A 10,645-nucleotide genomic window follows, 5' to 3' on the forward strand; every position below is an offset into this window, starting at 1 on the left:
CACATCAAATGACTGCATGAGCGCTGATATGATTGACTCTTTGGTGGAAGAGATCAATATGACTGAAAGTCTCGAATCAGAGCTAGAGGACATCTTTAAAGATGTTCAGCCTGATCTGGAGGAATCAGAGGAAATAAAAGAACCTCTGAAAACTCCTCAGGAAGAGGAGAAACCTCCTAAACCCGAGCTCAAACCACTACCACCATCCCTGAAATATGCATTTCTGGGAGAGGGTGACACTTTTCCAGTAATCATAAGCTCTACTTTAAATCCACAGGCAGAGAAAGCACTAATTCAAGTGCTAAGGACACACAAGACAGCTCTTGGGTGGTCTATAAGTGATCTTAAGGGCATTAGCCAAGCATGATGCTTGCACAAAATCCTATTGGAGGATGATGCTAAGCCAGTCGTTCAACCACAGAGGCTGCTAAATCCAGCCATGAAGGAGGTGGTGCAGAAAGAGGTCACTAAGTTACTAGTGGCTGGGATTATTTATCCTATTTCTGACAGCCCCTGGGTGAGCCCTGTCCACGTTGTCCCCAATAAGGGAGGCATGACAGTGGTTCATAATGAAAAGAATGAACTGGTTCTTACAAGAACAGTTACAGGGTGGCGTATGTGTATTGACTACAGAAGGCTCAATACAGCCACCAGAAAGGAGCATTTTCCTTTACCATTCATAGACCAGATGCTAGAGAGACTAGCAGGTCATGAATACTACTGCTTTTTGGATGGCTATTCAGGTTACAACCAGATTGCAGTAGATCCTCAAGACCAAGAGAAAACAGCATTCACATGTCCTTCTGGAGTATTTGCCTACAGAAGGATGCCCTTTGGTCTGTGCAATGCACTTGCAACCTTTCAGAGGTGCATACTCTCTATCTTCTCTGATATGGTAGAGAAATTTCTGGAAGTCTTCATGGATGACTTTTCAGTATTTGGAGACTCATTCAGCTCCTGTCTTGACCATTTAGCACTTGTTCTAAAAAGATGCCAAGAGACCAACCTAGTTTTAAACTGGGAAAAATGTCACATTATGGTGACTAAAGGAATTGTCCTTGGGCATAAAATTTCAAACAAGGGAATAGAGGTGGATCAAGCTAAGGTAGAGGTACTTGAAAAATTACCACCACCTGCCAATGTAAAGGCAATCAGAAGCTTTCTGGGACATGCAGGATTCTACAGGAGGTTTATAAAGGATTTTTCAGAAATCACAAAACCTCTGAGTAATCTGTTAGCTGCTGATACACCATTTGTCTTTAACACAAAGTGTCTGCAGGCGTTTGAAACCCTGAAAGCTAAGCTGGTCACAGCACCAGTCATCTCTGCACCAGACTGGACATTACCATTCAAACTAATGTGTGATACCAGTGACCATGCCATTGGTGCAGTATTGGGACAGAGACATAACAAACTTTTGCATGTCATTTACTATGCTAGCCGTGTTTTAAATGATGCACAGAAGAATTACACAACCACAGAAAAAGAGTTGCTTGCAGTGATTTATGCCATTGACAAGTTTCGATCCTATTTAGTAGGTTCAAAGGTGATTGTGTATACTGAGCATGCTGCTCTTAAATACCTACTAACAAAGCAGGATTCAAAACCCAGACTCATAAGATGGGTGTTGCTTCTGTAAGAGTTTGATATAGAAATAAGAGACAGAAAAGGGGCAGAGAACTAGGTAGCTGATCACCTGTCCCGAATAGAACCAGTAGCAGGGGCGTCCCTCCCTACTACTGAGATCTCTGAGATCTTTCCGGATGAGCAACTCTTCGCCATTCAGGAAGCTCCATGGTTTGCAGACATTACAAATTATAAAGCTGTGAGGTTCATACCCAAGGAGTACAGCAGACAGCAAATGAAAAAACTAATTTCTGAAGCAAAGTACTACTTATGGGATGAACCATATCTCCTTAAGAGATGTGCAGACAGAATGATCCGCAGATGCGTGCCCAGAGAGGAGGCACAGAAGATCCTATGGCATTGCCATGGATCACAATATGGAGGACATTTCGGAGGTGAGCGAACAGCCACTGAGGTCCTCCAATGTGGGTTCTACTGGCCTACCCTCCACAGAGATGCCCGAGAGTTTGTGCGTAATTGTGACAGTTGCCAAAGAGCTGGCAACTTGCCTTATGGTTATGCCATGCCTCAACAAGGGATCTTAGAGATTGAGTTGTTTGATGTATGGGGTATTGACTTCATGGGTCCTTTCCCACCATCATACTCAAACACTTACATTCTGGTTGCAGTAGACTACGTATCTAAGTGGGTAGAAGTAATTGCCACACCCACTAATGATACTAAGACCGTTCTGAAGTTCCTCCAGAAACATATCTTCAGCAGATTTGGCGTCTCCAGAGTACTAATCAGTGATGGAGGCACTCATTTTTGCAATAAACAGCTATACTCTGCTATGGTCCGATATGGAATTAACCACAAAGTAGCAACTCCATATCACCCACAGACAAATGGGCAGGCTGAAGTCTCTAATAGAGAACTAAAAAGAATCTTGGAACGGACTGTAATTGCCCGTAGAAAGGATTGGGCAAAAATCTTGGATGATGCTCTGTGGGCATATAAAACAGCATTCAAGACTCCTATAGGAACCTCTCCATACCAGCTTGTGTATGGCAAGGCCTGTCATCTGCCTGTGGAACTGGAATATAAGGCCTACTGGGCAACCAGATTCCTAAACCTGGATGCTAAGTTAGCTGGAGAGAAATGATTGCTCTAGCTGAATGAGCTAGAGGAATTCAGACTCAATGCTTTTGAAAATGCACAAATTTATAAGGAAAAAGCAAAAAGGTGGCATGACAAGAAGTTTTCATCTAGAGTCTTTGAACCAGGACAGAAGGTTCTGCTCTTTAACTCTAGGCTCAGACTATTCCCCGGGAAATTGAAATCCTGGTGGAGGGGACCATATGTGATTACAAGTGTGTCACCATATGGATATGTTGAGCTTTAGGATATTGACTCTGACAAAAACTTCATTGTTAATGGACAACGAATCAAACACTATCTTGAAAGCAATTTTGAGCCAGAATGCTCAAAACTGATACTAGAATAAAACTCAGTCAAGGTCCAGCTAAAGACAATAAAGAAGCGCTTGTTGGGAGGCAACCCAATTTTATTTATCTATTGTTATTTTATGTTTTCTATAGGTTGATGATTATGTGAAGTCACAAAAACAACTGAAAAAGTAAAAACAGAATGAAAAATAGTATTAAAAACAGCACACCCTGGAGGAGAAGCTTACTGGCGTTTAAACGCCAGTAAGGGTAGCAGAATACGCGTTAAACGCCCAGCCTGGCACCATTCTGGGCGTTTAACACCAGAAAGGGGCACAGAGCTGGCGTTTAATGCTAGAAAGGGGCACAAAACTGGCGTTTAATGCCAGAAATGGGCACAAAGCTGGTGTTTAAACGCCAGAAAGGGGAGAAAAGCTGGCGTTAAACGCCAGAAATGGGCAGCAACCTGGCGTTTAATGCCAGGATTGGCAAGCAAGAGGCATTTACACGCCAATATGGTGCAGGGATGAGAAATCCTTGACACCTCAGGATCTGTGGACCCTACAGGATCCCCACTGATGAGCGGATAATTTATACGCTTTTTGGCATTGTTTTTAGTAAGTTTTTAGTAGAATCTAGTTACTTTTAGGGATGTTTTCATTAGTTTTTATGTTAAATTCTCATTTCTGGACTTTACTATGAGTTTGTGTGTTTTTCTGTGATTTCAGGTATTTTCTGGCTGAAATTGAGGGACTTGAGCAAAAATCAGATTCAGAGGTTGAAGAAGGACTACTGATGCTGTTGAATTCTGACCTCCCTGCACTCAAAATGGATTTTCTGGAGCTACAGAACTCAACATGGCGCGGTTCCAATTGCGTTGGAAAGTAGACATCTAGGGCTTTCCAGCAATATATAATAGATACTTTGCCCAAGTTTAGACGACGCAAACTGGCGTTCAACGCCAGCTCTCTGCCCAATTCTCGCGTCCAGCGCCAGAAACAAGCTGCAAAGTGGAGTTCAACGCCCAAACTGGCACAAAAGCTGGCGTTCAACTCCAAGAATGACCTCTCCACGTGTAGACTTCAAGCTCAGCCCAAGCACACACCAAGTGGGCCCCGGAAGTAGATTTATGCATCAATTACTTACTTCTGTAAACCCTAGTAGCTAGTTTATTATAAATAGGACCTTTTACTATTGTATTAGACATCCTGGATTGTATTTTGATCCTGTGATCTCGTTTTGGGGGCTGGCCATTCGGCCATGCCTGGACCTTTCACTTATGTATTTTTAACGGTAGAGTTTCTGCACTCCATAGATTAAGGTGTGGAGCTCTGCTGTTCCTAAAAGATTAATGCAAAGTACTACTGTTTTTCTATTCATTCGCACTTCAACCTGAATGTGATGAACGTGACAATCATCATCATTCCCTATGAACGCGTGCCTGACAACCACTTCCGTTCTACATTAGATTGAATGAGTATCTCTTAGATCTCTTAATCGGAATCTTCGTGGTGTAAGCTAGAATGATGGCGGCATTCAAGAGAATCCAGAAAGTCTAAACCTTGCCTGTGGTATTCCGAGTAGGATTCAATGATTGAATGACTGTGACGAGCTAATCCGGAAAGTCTAATCCTATTCCAGCATGATCGGGAACCTCAGATGATTAGCCGTGCCGTGACAGGGCATCTTGGACCATTTTCACAAGAGGAGGGGATGTAGCCACTGACAACGGTGATGCCCTTGCATAAAGCCAGCCATGGAAAGGAGTAAGACTGATTGGATGAAGACGGCAGGAAAGCATAGGTTCAGAGGAACGATTGCATCTCCATACACTTATCTGAAATTCTCACCAATGATTTACATAAGTATTTCTATCCTTCTTTTATTACTTATTTTCGAAAACCCCATTACTATTTTATATCTGCCTGACTGAGATTTACAAGGTGACCATAGCTTGCTTCATACCAACAATCTCCGTGGGATTCGACCCTTACTCACGTAAGGTATTACTTGGACGACCCAGTGCATTTGCTGGTCAGTTATGAGAAGTTGTGAAGATATGTTTAGACCATGGTTCTGTGCATCCGTTTTTGGTGCCATTGCCAGGGAATCAATTTCGAACAATAATTCACAACCTGAGTAACAATTTCGCATACCACCCACCTCCTCATCTCTCTCTACTTCACACCTTCCATAACACCCTTCCCCAAATACTCTTCCCCATCACCTCTTAACCACTCACACATCTCCATCTCCTCTATTTTCTTTCTCTTCTCCTCCCTTCTTTCTTCTTTTGCTCGAGGACGAGCAAACCTTCCAAGTTTGGTGTGGAAAAAGCATTGCTTTTTGTGTTTTCATAACCATTTATGACACCTAAGGCCGGAGAAACCTCTAGAAAGAGGAAAGGGAAGGCAAAAGCTTCCACCTCCGAGTCATGGGAGATGGAGAGATTCATCTCAAAAGCCCATCACTAAGAAAAGGATGGAGCAAACAAGAGAGCCCACTCATGGACCTCAACAAGAGCATTCCACTATCCTCCATGAAATTAGAGAGGACCAAAAGGCCATGAGAGAAAAGTAACAAAGGCAAGGAAGAGACATAGAGGAGCTAAAGTACGTCATAAGATCTTCAAGAGGAAGAACAAGCCGCCACCATTAAGGTGGACCCGTTCTTTAATTTCCTTGCTCTTATTTTTCTGTTTTTCGATTTCTATGCTTGATGTTCTATCTATGTTTGTGTCTTTACTACATGATCATTAGTATCTTAGTGTCTATGACTTAAAGCTATGAATGTCCTATGAATCCATCACCTTTTTTAAAATGAAAAATGTTTTCTGAAAAAGAAAAAGAAGTAAGTGAATTTCAAATTTTAAAACAGTTTAACTATTTTGATGTGGTGGCAATGCTTTTTGTCTTTCTAAATGAATGCTTGAACAGTGCATATTTTTGAATTTGTTGTTTATGAATGTTAAAATTGTTGGCTCTTGAAAGAACAATGGAAAAGGAGAAATGTTATTGATAATCTGAAAAATCATAAAAATGATTCTTGAAGCAAGAAAAAGCAGTGAATACAAAGCTTGCGAAAAAAGAAAGAAAAAGAAAAAAAGCAAGTAGAAAAATCCAATAGCCCTTTAAACCAAAAGGCAAGGGTAAAATAAAAGGATCCAAGGCTTTGAGCATCAATGGATAGGAGGGACTACAGGAATAAAATCCTGGCCTAAGCGGCTAAACCAAGCTATCCCTAACCATGTGCTTGTGGCGTGAAGGTGTCAAGTGAGAAGCTTGAGACTGAGTGATTAAATTCGTGGTCCAAAGCAAAAAGAGTGTGCTTAAGAGCTCTGGACACCTCTAATTGGGGACTCTAGCAAAGCTGAGTCAAAATCTGAAAAGGTTCAACTAGTTATGTGTCTGTGGCATTTATGTATCCGGTGGTAATACTAGAAAACAAAATGCTTAGGGTTACGGCCAAGACTCATAAAGTAGCTGTGTTCAAGAATCAACAGACTAAACTAGGATAATCAATAACACTATCTGAATTCTGAGTTCCTATAGATGCCAATCATTCTGAACTTCAAAGGATAAAGTGAGATGCCAAAACTGTTCAGAAGCAAAAAGCTAATAGCCCCGCTCATCTAATTAAGACTGATCTTCATAGATGTTTTTGGAATTCATTGTATATTGTATTCTTTTTATCCTACTTTGTTTTCAGTTGCTTGGGGACAATAAACAATTTAAGTTTGGTGTTGTGATGAGCGGATAATTTATACGCTTTTTGGCATTATTTTTAGTATGTTTTTAGTATATTTTAGTTAGTTTTTATTATATTTTTATTAGTTTTTATTCAAAAATCACATTTCTGGACTTTACTATGAGTTTGTGTATTTTTCTGTGATTTCAGGTATTTTCTGGCTGAAATTGAGGGACCTGAGCAAAAATCTGATTCAGAGGCTGAAAAAGGACTGCAGATGCTGTTGGATTCTGACCTCCCTGCATTCAAAGTGGATTTTCTGGAGCTACAGAAGCCCAATTGGCGTGCTCTCAATTGCGTTGGAAAGCAGACATCCTGGGCTTTCCAGTAATATATAATAGTTCATACTTTACTCGAGATTTGATGGCCCAACCTGGCATTCTAAGTCAGCATAGAAATTCTGGCGTCAAAATGCCAGAACTGGCATGAAAGCTGGAGTTAAACGCCCAAACTGGCACAAAAGCTGGCGTTTAACTCCAAGAAAAGTCTCTACACGTGAAAGCTTCAATGCTCAGCCCAAGCACACACCAAGTGGGCCCCAGAAGTGGATTTTTACACTAGCTATTCTAGCTTACTAATTTTCTGTAACCCTAGGTCACTAGTTTATTATAAAAACTACTTTTAGTGATTCATCTTGTACCTCATGACACTTTACACGTATCATATTGTATTCTCTACGGCATAAGTCTCTAAACCCCATGGTTGGGGGTGAGGAGCTCTGCTGTGTCTCGATGAATTAATGCAATTACTACTGTTTTCTATTCTATCACGCTTGTTTCTATTCTAAGATATTCACTCGCACTTCAACCTGATGAATATGATGATCCGTGACACTTATCATTATTCTCACCTATGAACGCGTGCCTGACAACCATCTCCATTCTATCTGCAATGGCTTGAGTGCATATCTCCTGGGTTTCTAATCTAAGATTAGAACCTTTGTGGTATAGGCTAGAATTACTGGTGGCCATTCCTGAGATCCGGAAAGTCTAAACCTTGTCTGTGGTATTCCGAGTAGGATCTGTGAGGGGATGACTGTGACGAGCTTTAAACTCACGAGTGCTGGACGTAGTGACAGATGCAAAAGGATCAATGGATCCTATTCTAACATGAGTGAGAACCAACAGATGATTAGCCGTGCGGTGACAGCGCTTTTGGACCATTTTCACTGAGAGGACGGATGGTAGCCATTGACAATGATGATCCACCAACATACAGCTTGCCATGGAAGGAGCCTTGCATGTGTGAAGAAGAAGACCGCAGGAAAGCAGAGATTCAGAAGATAAAGCATCTCCAAAACCTCAACATGTTCTCCATTACTGCATAACAAGTATTTATTTCATGTTCTTTTACTTTTTACAATCAAATCTGAGAATTCTTGATATCCTGACTAACAGTTACAAGATAACCATAGCTTGCTTCAAGCCGACAATCTCCGTGGGATCGACCCTTACTCATATAAGGTATTACTTGGATGACCCAGTGCACTTGCTGGTTAGTTGTGCGGAGTTGCAAAAGTGTGATTGTAATTTCGTGCACCACCCGATAAAGTTAAGTGAGTTAACCGAGCGCTATGTTTGTTGCCTTGTTTCCTTGGATTGTTGTAGCGCTCGGTTAAGGGAGAGAGCGCAGCATTCTGCCTTTTGCTTTCTTGGATTTTTGTAGCGCTCGAATAGAGAGCGCTGAGCTCACTAAGAGAGCGCTGCTCCTTGGTCTCTTGATGCGCCACGCTTTTCTTCTTCCTTAGGCCACGCTTTCTTTTTTTCTTCCTTTTCTTCACCTATAAGTAATCAAAACAACCAATCAAAGTACTACCAAATTTACAAGGTTTATAAATCACTCAAAAACCAATTAATTTTAGACTAAACCTCATGATTTAGTGTCAAATAAAAGATGGTTGATTGATTCAACAAAATCATGCAATTCCACTGCAAATCACTTACTTATAATGCAAAAAAGTGTATAAAACCTAATGAAACAAGTGAAAAATGCTTGAAAAGCTAGCATAAAATGACTTGTCATCACAACACCAAACTTAAACCTTGCTTGTCCCCAAGCAAGAAAAGAGAGTTATGTCCAAAGATTCTTTCAATAGAAATGGATTGAAGAATAACATGTAATATCATGTGAGTGAAGTGACTAAGTGACAGTGGGGTGCACTCTAAATTATATGCTCATGCAAAGGCTTCAGTGTTTACTAGTCCCACATCTTGGAAGTCTTAGGTCTTAGGACTTTCATCCAAATGGTATCATGGAGATCTCTCTATCGGTAATCACCTTGAAGCAGCTTATAGTTTTTGTGTTTTGGCCTCGACTCTAAGTGTCATGTCTCAAAGCGGCTTTTTAAATAAGCTTTCAATCAATAATCCTAAACCAATTGGTTTTAAGGTATTAGGTGCTAAAGCACCCCTGAGGATTTACTTGCTCAAGCCTCTCTCTTTGACACATTTTGACCACAAGCATTTACTAGGACAATAACTCTTTGAGTTCTTGTTTCTTTCTTCTTTCCTGCCTAGTAATTGATGCTCAGAGCCTTGGGCCATGTTCTTTTGTTTTTGTCTTTCTTTCATTTTCTTTTGTTTGCTGCTTCTTGGATCAATAAATGTTTGAGAATCTCCACAATACTTCTTTGAACTCTATGTCCTGCCTATGAGCTCCCATGCAAGTTTTCATAAGCATGCAACCTCAACGCATAATTATACAACTAGAACCACCACTTCTCCTAATCTTTTGCTTGCCTCAAAACTTTTTAATTCCTCAATCCTTCTTTTCAAAGAATTATCCTTTGATGTCTTGTTGAAATATTGAGTGCAAGCAAGTTTGAAGAGTGTAATGTTGTGAATAATCAAGCATCTCAATTATTGAATTATAGAGAAACTATACTAGACAGATAGACAGACAGGGGTACAATATCACTTCCAATCATAGCAGTGTCTGATGCCAAATAATCACTTAACAATACAACCTTTTGGAGTTTACTTGCTTTACTCCTTATCATCATCATTGCTGGTCTTCACATTTCTCTTTTATCTCTTTGGTTGATGATGCTTAATCCTTCCAAAAACTTGTATGATACTCTACAATGATATTCAAAGTTGCTTGTTCCCCAAGCACTTAAAAAATGGTTAGCATGCATGTATGTTTGTAGACTTCTGAACTTAAATTGGTGTGTGAACACCAAACTTAGTTCCTTGCCTTATACGGTAGTTTGTATATATACAGAAAACCACATGTGCTCTTAGTAAGAAAATATACTATAAACTAGAAAAGCAAACTATGAACTGGAAGACAGACTATGAACTAATAACTAAACAATTGCTAAGTAGCTTCTCTGGTTGTTTGGAGCTGGCAACTGATTATGCAGAAGGTGAAATTGTGTTTTTAAATGAGGTTTTTGGTGGAACACCAAACTTAGCATCCTTCACTCTTCCTCAAATTGTTTTGGTGTGCAACACCAAACTTAGCTCCTTGCAATACAGTTAAGACCACTCAACCTTTCTTATTGAAATAGCTATGAAAAGAAAACTACCTCAGGTTGGGTTGTCTCCCAGCAAACGCTCTTTTATTGTCACTAGCTTGACATTCTTCATTCTTTGATCATGAAAGCTGAAAATCATGTTGCCTTAGATTTTCTCCTCTTGTTGTAAGATTCCTTTCCTCGATCTCTTCTTGTGGAACTTCTCTGTGGTGCTTTTCTTGGATAAAGGCTTCTTTTTCCATAGCCTTCTCACTTTCCTCTATGATTGCTTTCCACTTCTCCCACTTTGTGGCTTTTTCGTTGTCTCTTGAGTTGTCCTCAGTGGCTCTGGAGAGGATAGTTGCCTTCTTCTCATTCATTTCTGAAATGTATTTATCCACTTGCCCCAGTTTTTCTTCAAGGTTTC

The sequence above is a fragment of the Arachis hypogaea genome, chromosome 19 (genome assembly GCF_003086295.3).
Source record: "Arachis hypogaea cultivar Tifrunner chromosome 19, arahy.Tifrunner.gnm2.J5K5, whole genome shotgun sequence".
NCBI classification, from domain to species: Eukaryota; Viridiplantae; Streptophyta; class Magnoliopsida; order Fabales; family Fabaceae; genus Arachis; species Arachis hypogaea.